The 14834-nt window shown below is 36.6% G+C and overlaps 1 protein-coding gene and 1 long non-coding RNA gene across 5 annotated transcripts in view; one reads left to right on the top strand and one right to left on the bottom strand.

Annotated features, from left to right (window-relative positions):
* Positions 1-14834, top strand: part of Mmp2 (Matrix metalloproteinase 2) — a 187830-nt gene that overhangs the window by 107752 nt on the left and 65244 nt on the right. The gene's annotated exons all lie outside the window — the stretch shown is intronic.
* LOC105434038 (uncharacterized) lies at positions 4064-8527 on the bottom strand. 2 transcript variants are annotated; one of them, XR_016140909.1, is made up of 3 exons: positions 6164-8527; positions 5507-6067; positions 4064-5035 (listed from the first exon to the last, which is right to left on the bottom strand). It is a non-coding gene; the product is annotated as an uncharacterized LOC105434038 (long non-coding RNA). The 2 variants fall into 2 exon arrangements; XR_016140910.1 differs by having other exon boundaries at positions 4076-5035; positions 5628-6067; positions 6164-8522.

The following is a 14834-nucleotide window of genomic DNA, read 5'->3' as shown; positions in this document are numbered from 1 at the left end:
CAAATTTGCGGTCTCTAATTGAGGTCAAACAGAATAGATTTATATTCTATTGAGAGCAATATCATTTTCTGCAAAGTATTAATTAAGTATAAAATTTCATCTTTTTTCAGAACGATAATATTTTAGCGCTATTTTTTTCAAAGTTGAAGGAAGCTGTCTGCGATACTTTTGCGAGTTTTTTTTTGTTCATTTGTCGGACGATCTGATACAGCTCGAAATTCTTTACGCTATTCAGATTATTCTCAGTATCCTGAGTATTACATGGTCGCAAGGCCAATTTGCGAGGATTTGCGTAAAACGCGCTTTTGCTATCTGTTGGAAATTCCTAATCCCCGCGTCGCAAGTCTTTAATCCTTTTATTCGGCATCCCAACGCGCAGCCACTTACTACAGAGCACGGTGAAGTACAACTTCACTCACCTTTAATTTAAAATATTCTATTCTCTTACATTACATTTTGGAGAGCCGTTAAAGTATTTTAAAACACTACTACTAGATAGGTTAAACGAGAGAAATTTAAATTAATAATTCTATCATAAATTATTAATATCGAAATTATTAAGAATAATCTCAATCATATTAGGTCTTTTCGATTGCGATTGCCCAAGTTATTGTTTAACTCGAGACACACAAGAAGAATATAATTTGCAGTATCGTTGGTTTTTTTTGCTCGCGTCACCAGAAACCGTCGTGGCAGATACTCTTGAAACTGAGAAAGATGCATTCTCGTGATGCGCCGGCGTGACAAGAAGAGAAGATAAGAGAGTCTCGGAACCGAAGAGATCCCTGACGTGACGAAGCTGAGGAGTGGTAGTGATGGCGGAGTAATGGCGATCGTGCGAACTCACTCAACCTGGGTGTGATGCTTGCCTATTTACCAGGCCCTAGTGGTCATCACAACCTTTTTGAGTGAGCGAGCGCGATCGTCGCACTCGTCGGCAAGGGCCAACGTCGAGAACGAAGATGGATTTCATCATGAGAATAGAAGAAAAGTGCCCATTCATTCCCCCATTTGTGCCGCTTTTTATAATTTAATAATAATAACATTACGTCTACGTATAGTACGATGTATTTATATGAAGAATGTCAAATCTAGAAGTATTTGATTATTATTATTATTATTTTATTTGCTTATTTCTTTATATGAAAAATAAACCTGTATTTTTCAGACAATATTCAAATTGGGTTGTTAGGAAAATTGGATTCATTTGTGAAAGTCCTTCCCGGCGAGTCTGGGGGGGGGAGGGAGGGCGCTGTTATGTCATTTAAATTGACGGAGGAGATAAGATCTCGGGGTTGGACGGATCATAGGGTAGACGCGATATTTTTTTCAGTCGTCATGTTTACTCAATGGCGAAAGGCGCGTCTCTCTCGTTTGTTCAATCGCTTATCAGTCGCCCTCGTCTCTGCCCTCGTTAGTCGCCCGGCTGATTAATTCCGGCGCCACGGGAAGAGATTCAATATTGAAATATTTCTTTCGTATTTAAATTGCGTGGGATTACGGCCGCCCCCGATGACACCAAAGAGCTTCGAGATAGAGGCGGTCACGTCTCGATGCGATGGGATGTGTGTACAAAAGATACGAGGGAAGCACCGTATGTCCGAAGACGTGTACGGATGGAAAGTTCAAATTGCCGTCGCGTCCCTCCCGGTGGTTTTCACGAAATTCGACACCGGCTTTCCGGTGTAGGTGTCGTCGTTTGTATCGACCGTTCTGCGGATTCGTATTATTCGCCGACGACCACGCTGCGTAAGCAGGCGAAATGAACTTTGACGAAAATTGAAGACGCACATGACCCGTTATATATAAATATAGCGATTTCACGCGAGATTAAGGACAACAGATTAAGCACAGATAGCAATTATATGTGAGGATTAATATTTAGATTTAACCGATGTAAAAAGGGAAAAAGAGGAAACGCATGCGAGCTTAGTAATTCCGGCGTTGTATTTCGCGTCTTATAAAAGACGCGGAGAAGAATCGAGCGTCTCGGTTATGACGCGAGCCGACAAAAATATATCGCCTCATCTGAAAGTTCGCGATGTGCTCTAAAGGTTAATTGCGATCGCCCGATGAATATTCATCTCGGTCCGAGATAAGATCGTTCTCGTTTTAAATGTCTCGCTGAGACGCAAATATTTCGCGGCGATGAACGCTCAAGTATAAAACTTTACTACTTGCAGAATTTCAATTCTGAGTAGTGGCCGAAATAGTTTTCGAAAGAATCTTTATACTTATTCTTTCAACGGTGCAATATTATGCGTTTGCATCAATCACGGATGTTTCCTCGGAGTTATCCGGTCGTGAGAACGTGTTCTATTTACATGCCGTAAATGATGATAAACGACATAGCGCATCAACAACGGTGCAGCGCGATGTAATTAGCCTCGTTTTTTAATAGATTAACAATTAGCTTTGTTAATTTTCTTTATAATGACATCAGTTTGTTATAATGATTTCGATAACACAATGACAACAATAATCCAGAGTAATAATGAAATTTTGATAATGAAAGCAAATTGAAACTCTTTTTGACGAATAAACTGGCAATTAATTTGTAAATGTGTTTCTTATAATTCCGATAATAATGGCAAATTCCAATTCTTCTTAACAATAAATAAATTAGAAATTAATTTATAAATATTTTTTACGGAACAATTGTTAGGACTTTGCATATCTTCTATATATAGCGAATCTTTAATAGCCTTATAAAGATTTAAATGTCAAGTAGCATTTTCGTCGATTGAAAATGAATACTGTTTGTTCATTGGAGGACCGATTGAATATTGTTGATATGCCAGTTGCGGGGATCATCTCTCAAAATGAGATATATTCGTCGATCGTCGGTATTTCGTGATTGCTCGCATCGTGACCCGAGAAATCATGGGAATCACATGCTCGCGCATAAATTGACAGAAATGTCCGTTCATTTGGTTGGTTAGCCGCTGATCGGAGTCGAAGGTTCGAGGCCGATCGATCGCGACAACAAGCTCAACAACGGTCGACTTGCGCGATTGGTCGCGTTACGGCTCGTCGGCACGCTCGAAAGACATCTAATTACTTTGATTCGGTAGAGAAAAAACAAGTTTGACGCAAGTCTGACGCTTGAGATGACGGAGATATCGTCGACTTAAACTCCAAGAGCTTTCGACCCGACTATATATTTTTAGATACGGATATAAAAAAGGAAACTAATCAACATGTAGTAATGTAGATTTAATTTCTTGATTAATGCATATAAAATTTGTAATATATTAAAAAACGAGAAAGAAGAATATCTTGTTGAGATTCATCCGAATATTTACATACGCATGAAGATTGACTTAATTGCGACACAAATCTTGGAGAATGGAAGACACGAACTGAAATTCTTTAAATGGAAAATGTGAAATACAATTCGTCTGTCGTAATAATACGATCCCTCGTCCTCCGGAATGTGCAAGGGTCAAGTAACGCCAATTGCACGGGCAGACAAACACGTGTTTAAGTGCAGGTGCTTAAACAGCGAAATTAGAAGAACTGCGAAGGAGGATGAGGACAAAGAAGATGAAGATGAAGCGACGCGCGCGTGCACTCCAATTATCTTCAGATTTCTCGACAATTTGTCACGTTTATTATCGGACTTTCCACTCGGGCAATCACTTTGCTCTATTTCATCAATGTCGAAAAAAATTTGAAATGATATTTGATTGGCTTGAAAATAACAGCTTAAAATTGGAAGAAAAATGAAGATATACGTACATAAAAATTGATGATATCAAAGATAGTCGAATGTTCGAAAATTATTTTGTAAATTTTTCTTCCGATGCTTTTAATTTTCAACAATAATTATTTATCTTTTTTATTAATGTAATGAATTATCTTCAGTTCAGTTCAGTTATCTTTCAATAGTAGAAAAAAAATTGTTGTCAAATTATTATCAATTTTTACTAAGTTTAAGAGAAGATTTTTATGAGATGCAAAAGGCGCGATCGTGGAAAATCAACTCGCGGTAAACGCGCGAGTTTGTCGCAATTTTGAGAAGAGCGATTTCTTTCTTGAAAAAAATGTAACAGTAGCGGGCATTTATCCGTCGCACAAAGCTGCGTCTGAGAGAAACGTCGGCCGCATTCAACGATGGAATTAGAGGAACGCAAAGGAGACGCAAAGGAGATAAAAAGAGATATATAGAGGAAAAGAGAGCGAGAAAGAGAGAGAGAGAGAGAAAGAGAGAAAAAGAGAGCAGCCAGAGACGACAAGAGAGATACGCCAAGTGGAGTCAAGTGGCATAGGCTCCGACGAGACGCCTCGCCTCTCCTCAACTTGTGCATCTGCTCGCGGTGCATCTTTCCTGTTGTCTGATCTCGTGTTCTCTCTTTGCACCGTTCGTATGTTTCGTCGTTCCAAAAACGCGCGACGAATGCCAGAAGCCGAGTTCTGTCGCTGCATCTGTGGCGTATCGTTCGCGTTGACTATTATACCATAAAAATCTCTTGTTACGTCGGATATCGTAAAAATTACTCGAAAAATTATGTTGTTTTAATATTATTAGTTTAATAAGGTTTATAACGATCACATTTGAATACATAAACCTTCATTATTTTTTCACATGCTATGCTTTTCTGCAATACCGTACAATTTACATGAAAAAAGAAATTCTGATTAAAAATAGACAAATCAGATATATTTCGATTGAAATGACTGATAGATTTTTGTTTAAATTAACTAGAAGTTTATTGAATTTACGAGAAATTGCGTTACTTTAAATTGAATTCTAATAACTTTAATGAATTTCTAATTTCTAATTTGTCTATTTTAAAACAGAATTTTGATACAATCAACCAAATAATTTTTCCCGTATACATGTATTAGCAGTATTACATTCGTGCAATGTTGCTAGACAATTTAGTTTATGGGTGTTATAATTTCTCTGTCTGGCTCTGCACCTGTTTCATTTAAATGCAGAGAATGTAGAAAACGCACCTAAGAGAAAACCTTTTGTATGCATCTCAGATCTTCTTATGTGCTTTTTTTTTTAATCCTCAAGCGCATGTAGCTGAAAATAATGACGTATAAATTAGTTTCTTTTTTAATTTTATTTTAGCTTCTTGTAATATGACAAATCTTTAAATGAAATTCACGATATTTTTTTCTTTTCTATTGTAGCTTTTAGAGTATTTTGTATTTATTTTTAATATTTGACTTTAAAATATTAAAATATTGAAATCACTTAATTAATGTAACTTTTCGTTATATTATTTTTAACCTGCAATGATCTTTCTCTTCAACAGTTCTTGATTTTTATTTTTGAATTATGTTAATAATCTTTTATTGCAATAAAAGACATTTTTTTAATTTTATATAGATTGAAATTATATAAATTATTATTTAGAATTTCAGATAAAATTATTTAAACCTACTAAAAAATCTAAATAATCTTATTATATTTTTTTTAAGTACAAAATGTAATTTATTTTCTAATTATTTTTAACATTATTGTGTCTGTTCATCCGTTGCATTTTCTTACTTTCATCATGTTTCTCAGTTTCACGTTTTCAGAGAAGATTTTTATCTCTGAGAGCAATAAAAAATTTCCACATTTTCTTTCTGTTCTTGTTCGCGTTTCTAGTAAATCTTGTTGCCTTCACCTTTTTCGTGTAAATCTTACAAAACAGCCATGGCCTCTTTGCCCGCCAGTCGTACGTGTAATGAAATGCACCATCACATTATGGATGTCGTATGGTGCATTTGATGACAAACAACACATTGTAACGTCTGCATCGTTTCAAATTCCCAAAGGCAATCCTGTTTTTTGAGATCGCACAAGTACTTTCCAATTCAATGAGTCCATAAATTATGGAAGAATAATTCCGTCGGTTAACGTCAATTATGCTTAAGCAAATCTTAAAAGTCTATCAACAGAATTACAGCAATGCATATTTGCGATCGAACAACGTTTCATATTCGAAAGTAGCGGATATTTCAAAGCTGAATCCATCGATGTTTGCACCCAGTGAATTTTTCTATATATATATATTCATTTATTTAAATAAATATATATTTATAATTTTAATTCGTAATTGCTACACTATAAATTTAAAGATATATTAATTACTTTATATCGACATGATCATCCGAATACAAATTTAATTTTTAGCTAAAGATAAACGTGTGATATATTTACAGTACACAGATGTGTTTACACACAGAGAAGTTCTGCATACGTCGAAATTGGTGGCACAGCGCGGCCCACATCGCCTTCTGATTTTCCGAATTGACATTTCGAGATATCGACATCACGTAGAGTCGCACTGTAATAAAGACAAGTCGCCTGATGCGGCAGCCGGTCGCCGTCCATATGCGTTTGCATTTAATGCATATCTTCCTCGCAAACTCGTCCGTCCTCGGGGAACGTTATGCAATCATGTTCTCTTATTGTGTGCCACATAGTCTCGGGAAAGGTTTAGCGTGCAATTTAGCTAGCTGGAGTTAGCGTCGACGACGATTGGTATTCCGAGCGCGGCGGGAGGCAGGGGGGAACAATTGCCATCAATTTGCAGGCCATCGTGGACACGCATTCCCCGTCGTTTCACATGCGGGAGGCATCTGCCTCTGCGTCTTATAAGAGAGAGAGAGAGAGAGAGAGAAGGACTCGAAGAAAAAGCTTGGGATTTCGCCTCCTCGTATTCCTCGTGCTGTTTACACAATTTAATCGCTGCAATAACGACGAATCGCGCGACATCAAGCGGAAAATTTGCTTTGAATGTAGATAAGAAAAGTACATGTAATATTTTTCTACGCAAAATAAATATTCTAAAAAGTTTTGTAGAGTTTAACAGAAGAAAATAGATAAGAATGAGAATTTTTGTACATTTAAAGCGATTTTGTCAGAAGAATATTTTTGATGAAACGATCTACAACAGATGAAATGATACGCGTCTCTAATCTATGTTCGTTGAAATTTTCGGAAAAAAAATATTCAATTCGGAATTTGAAGTTAGATTTTACGTTAGATAAAACACATGTTCATCGTACGTTTGATTTTATTAAGAGAAGAAACGAGATCGAGGTCCATTCGGGACCAAGTCTCCCGAAATTAATTACGCTATAGTTAATTAATTTCGAAATAGTTGCCGCATGTCCGGCGACAAATTCCGAGCGTAACATTGTCAACGTCGTGCATCGGCGGGTCTGGCAACGTTACGCAACAACGTGCGCGGATGTGGAATAGAGGCGATAATCTAGTCTAGGCGTAGCCTGCCAATCGTGGAACGTAGCCCGAACGAACCGATTCGGTTATGCAATTGAAGGCAGGCAGGCGTGCGAGAGCGGAATGCAATTCGTGCGAATGCAACGCACGTCGTATGTGTACGTAAGGCAGCAAGCGTTGCGTTATTACGTGGCCGCGGTGTTGCGCGTGCTACGTGCTCGATGCCGATCTCCTCCGATGCGACGCAATGATGCGATCCTCGATCGTGGATGCGCGAACCGCAGACCGCCGTTAATGGAGAGTATCGCGAATGGAGCAGCAGATTTAATTGCCATCGTCAAGAAACTTGCGCGGCTCGGGCAGGGGAAGGGGGGAGAGAGGGGAGGGGGTGGAACGCGGGAGCGTTCTCGTCGAACGCGGAGGGACGTAACATTTTTCCGCGAAAGTTTGTTTTCCCGCGAATCCGCAAAATTCATATCGTCGTGTACGTTAATTATCGACTGACAGTTTTCTAACTACAAACTGTGATAAATTCTGTGATTTCGCAATTTGTTATTTTAGTTTCAGCCCCTCGAATATTTAGATCTCCCCCCCCCCTCCCTTTGAGGCTTCAATTTCGACCTTTACATTTTACTCCTGATAATGATCAGCTACTCCACTTTCAACTCTGAACTTTGAACTTTCTCCTCTCTCTTGGATATTATCTCGTCAAGAGGAATATTTTTTTTGTCGCTTATTGATGCACGTAATTATTTTTGCTAAAGATCTTTACGAGAGATCTCGACGTAACAAAATAAATCCATATTTTTTATTTTTAAATAATTAAGCTATATCTACCATCAAACAGCAATACTTTTTTTGATTAAAATAAAACAACTTTTAATAATAGGATAAATTTTTGTAACAATTAAAATAACATTATATGAAATATTTTTTCCGTATTAAAACAACATTTTCTGTGTAACAATTTTTTATACATATGCATATATTTTGCGCTTTTTTATCTTTTTTTAAAAGGATAGATTTTTTTTTTTTATAATTATATTATTATATTTTCTTCGCGGCAAGTATCTCACGGTGTAATGTTTATTCTGGTATTTTCGATATATTCGATATATTTTCGCGATTTCACATACATAAAGGTATTCTAAATGTTATTCGATCAGACAACAGTAGAAAATGACAGTTTCGAATTTTTTTCTAATCGAAACATCTCCCTGCGCGCGCGATTATACTGGGTGCGATCTCACAAATCCGGGATTTTTTTTTTTTTTCAAAATGTGATCAAACACGTTCCAAGCGAACGCCGATAGATAGAAGAGCTCGACGATCGAAAGCCGATATGCTTCTTTTGATGTAGCGTCACGGAAGTGGGACACGCAAGAAAAACAGTTTAAAAAACAGGATATGATTGACGCGGGTGTAATCAATAAATGAACAAACGCTGCATTTTATTCTGTATGTTTCAACAATCATTTATCATGGAGTATTAATCAATTAATTCAAAGAATATTGAACGTATCTTTGTTGCGTCATTATTCATTTCCTAAGTTCGACGGAATTGTAACAAAAAAGTTGCAAAATGTTTTATGCGAATGCAACATGTAATGGGAGATTATAATGAAATTAATAGAGAGATACAAATTTTACAGTTGGTATAATTTTTTTGCCAATATTATTCGGAGAAGAAATACAGTAATTACAATATCTAATTTAAAATGAACGTTCTGAATAGAGAAGAGAGAAATATTTATAATTTAATTATTAGTGTTATTTATTTTTTAAAATATTTTAAAAAATATTTCTCTCTTCTATCTAGATTTTGATTAATATTTCTAGAGAAGATGTAATCTTTTAATATCTCTATTTCAATATCTTAAAAATTAATACGAGAAACTAACGTATTTTATTATCTTTTTAAAAAGCGTGAAATAAAATACAACGTGAGTTGCGGTTTTTTACGGCTACATTTCACTTAAAAATCGCAATATCAAATTACAAAACAAATAAGCAAGATGTTCATTATGTCGCATTATTGAAGGATCACCCTTGGGAGCTCGAATGCATTGTCGCGAGAAAGGGTGTTCCCCTCTTTTCTTTCTGAAAAAGTCCTTTGGTCTTCGACGAAATTACGCAATCGTGGCTGGTGGCTGGCGTTTGCTTCCGCTCAAAGTGCATCGCAAAGTGCACGCCAGCGAAGCTCGAGTGCAACCCCTCAAAATGCACTCAAAGCGGCGGCGCAAGATGTTGCACGCCGCCACTATGCAGCATCCCTTTTCTCGTGAGGGAAGCGTCGCTCCCCTCCCGAGGAGGACACTCGTGGTTTCTCTCCCCCTCTAGTGGAAGTCTGAGAGTGCGCCTGGATAAGGGCAAGGGCAACCAAACAAAGAAATCAAGGCTGAGAACGAGGGAGCCCTTCGCCAGGGCAGATCGCCAGGCCAATCTTGATCACGATCTCGCTGTCGGGCATCTGCGTGAAAGCCATTTTTAATCTCTTTCGTATCATTACATCAAGAGTCGCGGTCAGATTTTGAAACGAATCCTTGCATAGTCTTTATTAATTTAAGAATATTAAAATATATAAATTAAGAGATGCATTTTAAAAGGTATTCTTAGAAAATCGAATTTGGTATAGGATCAAGAATGGAGATAGTTTAGAATAATTTTATTTTATAACGGTTATGTTTTCTTAAAGTTAATGATTTGTCTCTTTTGGACTATTACTTCTTAATTGTCTAATAACACTTGGATAAATATTAAAATTTTGTTAAATTATGAGGATACTCCCGCGATTTTTTTAAGTTCAATGAAGCGACCAATATTCAAGTCATAATTGAAAGAGACGAGGACTGTTTCATCTTCTCGCCGAAAGCCGGTAAACGCATCTCTCCCGCTCATAATTATTTAATCTTTTTCCGCACCCCGTCCACGCCCGTCTTCGTCTTCTTCCGGCCCCGCAATATCCCGAAGGGCGGGAAATGAATTTTGCAGGAAGCGTCACAGTCGTGTTAGATGTCTCTTCATCCCCTAGCGCCTTTGCATCCCCCTATTTCCCAATTCTAGATCGAATCAGGCGGAGTCGTTAGAGAATCACGTGATTCCGCGAGTTGTGCATCCGGCAAATAAAAGGCTCGGCCGAGGGATTTCTCGGGAAATTCGATCGATCGATCGCGAGAGAAGCGGTTTTCCGCATCGTGATCTCTCAACCCCTCGCTGGTCCCTTCATAGAAACGACGGAAAATTATTATTCGGTGCACTCCCGCAGTTAAGTAGAATCTCGTATTTTGAAACTAGTTTGCATTTGAATGAAAGTGCTGGAGAGTTTCGAATTATTATTATGAATTAACGCGACGACAATTAAAGAATATTTTTAAATTTATAATACGTAAAGATTTTTTTATGTATTTTTTTATTTTAAATTTAAGATCGTAAAATTAAACAATATAAATGAAATATAATTAAATAGATTTACAGTTAACTGTAAATCATTATCATAGATATTATCATTCGTATATATTAATTATTTGAATGGTAGCTTTTATTTTTACATTTAAAGTCATAAAGTTTCATTGAATTATAAATTATTATTTTACATGAAGCTAAATCACATAAATCCAATTAGAAAATTTATTATTATTATTGCCTGCCTCACTTTGTATAAATCTTCCAGATTTTATTTTCGATAATTTCTCGAAAAATATAATTTAATGTTTACCTTTATAGAAGAATCATGTCATACGCGATATAGACTCTTTTTCGATCGCATAGTACATAGTAATTTCTCGGAAAATATTAGTTTGTTTCATAACATCATTTCAAGCAATATCAAACATGTCTTTTTCGTAGCTTATACATGTAAGCTTATACAGGACCGACCGCAACGGGACGAAGGATTAGTCGACGGTCAAAGTCGAGTCCTCGAGGATGTTGTTCTTGCTTGCGCAAGGGTTTACACGCTCTTACACGGTCGTTTACACAAGCGACAAGTCACACGGTGGTTCGCGATAGGTCGCTTCGTGTTGGCGGTAGCCCCTTTTCCTCCGAGTTGTATCCAGTCGAGAGAACTATCGTCCTTCTCGTTGATCACCGACCCCATTAACTTGTACGGTGGCGTGTACAGTGTCACCGATCCCATGACACGGTATCCCGGTCTCACATTCCTAACAGCGGGAAGCCACAGATAAGAGAGCGACCTCTTAAATTGGGTTACATCGCGATTAAGATCTCTAGACCTCGATTACACTGAAAGGAAAGAGGAAGTTATAAATCGATTACCTGGAATAAGAAGGAAAATCGCCGATGAGATTGTGCCTTTTCTCTTGAGAGAAATGCTGATCCCTCTTATCGAGATTAAGGCAATCTAACCGTTTTAATTTAGTTCTATTTTATATATAACGTATTTGCTTCGACGGAATCTCTTGGGTGTTGCAATTAATACTTTTTGAAAAAGGCAAGAAATGAATTTTACATGACGATATCACGTCAACGATACTCCTGATTTATAATCCAATTGTTACATTATTATATCAATGATATGAAAATAATTATTTATTGATATCAACAATGTGTCAGGAGTTTAATGTATTTTTGTTATATGGGTTTTAAAAACCAATCTATAATAATAATAATACAAAAATGACACAAAATTAAATCTCAATTTATTCTCATTTTATTTTAATTAACAAATTACATTTCATTTTTTGAATTATTATGATTTAAATTGACTGTATCACGTCGAAATAATGTAATAATATTGCAGCAACGTACATGTATATATATTTGCCTATATATCTCGCCGAGTGAGGAGAATCTTTCGGAATTCCGAACGTAACTTTATTCTCCATAGACTATTTTCTATTCAAGAAAAAGGAAGCTTGAAGAGAAAGGTAGATGTCTAGCAGCGATTTATGGCGGCAGGAGCGATTCTTCATGACAAACGACCATTTTAGAAACGCCATGGTACGTTATCCTCTTCATGTCATTCTTTTCCGCAGCTCCCAGTCGATAGATATACCACGGATTTTTCCTGCACGATTGATACTCGAATTTTCCTAGAAAATAGCGGATTAAGTGGAGGAATGCTCGATCTCTTTGTATAACAAAGCGATGTTGATAGAGAGAGGAAAAGAGAAGAAATTCGCGAACGGTCTCATTCGAAGGAATTTAATTTTTTTTTATAAAACTATTTGAAATAAGTAACGTCAATTTTTAATAATTGTTTCCATTTTATTCTATATATTTTATCCAGTAAACACCTGGAAATACAGATGAGTTTTATAGCCGCTTTCAAAATTTATATGTAAAATAGTATTTCTTATCATTATAGCATTATTATAATAACATTTAGAAAATGTGCTAGATGAAGTAATATAATATATAATATAGAGAATATAAGATAGTATAGATAATATAGAGTAATATGATATAGAGAAGCAGATTTATATTTATTTACAGATTCATTATTAATACAGATTCCCCTACATCGTATGCAAACACTGAACATTTGCTGTCATAATGTCTGGCAATGTGGTTTATGTAAATTTTAATAATATATGATATTATACACATGGATAGGAACAAAGATCGATTGCTTTAATTATTGTTGATAATTATTCTTTTGTTATAGCTCCGTATTTGCAAATGGTCGCCTAATAATTTATTATGATAAATAATGGTGAAAATATATATCATTGGCATGCACTTATTTAGTTATAACTAAATAAAAATTACATGATATATTCGTTTGCGCTATAATTTATCATAATGCGTTATTTAATAAAAAATTGAGTCAGTTACGTTCGAGATCGCAAATTTATACAAAATATTTAAGTTGGAAATGAATTAATCTCCAAGACAGAAAGCAACATAATTTAACATATTTAAAGTTTAAATTAATGTAAAGTACAATTTCGTAGAATTAATTTCCGATTTAATTTCCTGTAAGTTTGTTTACTTAAGTGATATTATGCATAATTTAACTTATAGTCTTAGATTACGGAGGAGTATACCACAAGACTATCAACTTTCTAGATTGAGAAAGAAATTGCTTCTTTACATAAAATTTTGACGAGAGAATAAAAATTAGGACAAAATCTTTTCGAGAAATAATCCCCTTCAAGAAAATAAATATAAACTATAATTATTCGCTCAAACCAAGTAGACCAAGAGAATATAATTAAATAATTACAATATAATTCAAAAAAATGTAAAGCGTAATAGGCATTATTAAGACATTTCTTTTTTATTCGCCGCATTCATTATCATTTTATTATGAACACATACTTTAAGAATCAAAATGGGCAAAGGAATCGAATCAGAAAGAGATCAACGTGTACGAAGAGATACCTCCCCGATTTTCCTCTCCTTTTTTTATTTTACGATCGTTTCGGGCGACCACACCGGCAATTAGACCACACCGCTAACTTTTAATATCTGCCGCTAATAGCCCTTTTAACGGGGCGCGTAATCCGATTTTACGTTTTTACGTGTACGCATACGACAACCCGGGCCCAGGTTAATTGCGCTAATGGGACATACGGTTGCGTTTAGTATAGGCGTGCGCACGCCTAATTTTCTCCGCTCCTTCCCCCCGTCTCCGCCCCTTCTTCCCTCCCGCCTTCGCTTTTTGTCCCGCGCCGCGTTGATTCGATTAAAAGTCCCTTTGTCGGGGCTCGCCGACTAAAATGGGCCATCTATAAAGCGAGAGACAGAAAGAGAGAGGGACAAACGCGTACGACAAAAATTAATTTAACGCGGTGTATCGTATTAGCTTCTCCGGCCCCGGCAGCGTTAAAATCCGACGCAAAAGTGCTGCCGTCCGTTATCGGATCGCAGTTTTGAATGGCGATGCCGAGAGAGCCGCGGATGAAATTTCGCGAGCCGGTCCGTCGGTCCAGAGATCCGGACTATCACTTCGCCATCGCGCACGCTCGCGCGTAAACCCACGTAGAACGTGGTTACATCGTTCGTTTCACGCACATACACACACGCACAACAATGGACGTGTTTTAAGTAAAGTCCTGCACTCACCTTTTTGAAATTTTATCCCAACGGATGGAAAACCTCTCTGCCGCGCGAAAACTTACATCGATGGCTCATGCAATATTCGTGGCAAGCTCGAAAAACTTTGAGATATAGAGTTGTCTTTTGCATCTGACTGAGGCAAACACGAAAGATAGAGAGAGAGAGAGAGAGAGATCCTTTTTTTTTTATGATTAAAGAATAATTTAAGTGCTCTTGTTTTGTCGAAAATACTCGAAAATTTTTTACAACACTTTAATTATCTATAAATTTATTTTTAAATGTGATATTTTTAACATTCGACTCAGTACTACTTATCGATTTTCGGGAATTATAATACGTAATTATTTCGAATTGAAAAATGCGAGAAAGGTGGCATTGAAAGCTAATCGGAATTTGGAAACATAACGCTTCTGATTCCGGAACACCTCGATACCTTTTATTCGCCGCGATATTTTGAGCACCTTAATACCGTGAGGCGCGATAATTCCATATAGCCCGTATTTCGCTCTTGTTCGAGAGAGATGGGCTCGCGAAGATAGGTAACCGGAATTTACATAATCCCATCCCCTCGCGTCGTATAATACCGTCAGGTGAGAAAAATTTTCGCCAAACTTATCCGAAC

Source organism: Pogonomyrmex barbatus, unplaced genomic scaffold, assembly GCF_055798465.1.
Source record: "Pogonomyrmex barbatus isolate J1 unplaced genomic scaffold, ASM5579846v1 scaffold7, whole genome shotgun sequence".
Taxonomy (NCBI): Eukaryota; Metazoa; Arthropoda; class Insecta; order Hymenoptera; family Formicidae; genus Pogonomyrmex; species Pogonomyrmex barbatus.
Note: the sequence above shows the minus strand (reverse complement) of the source record. Positions and strands in the feature narration are given on the sequence as shown.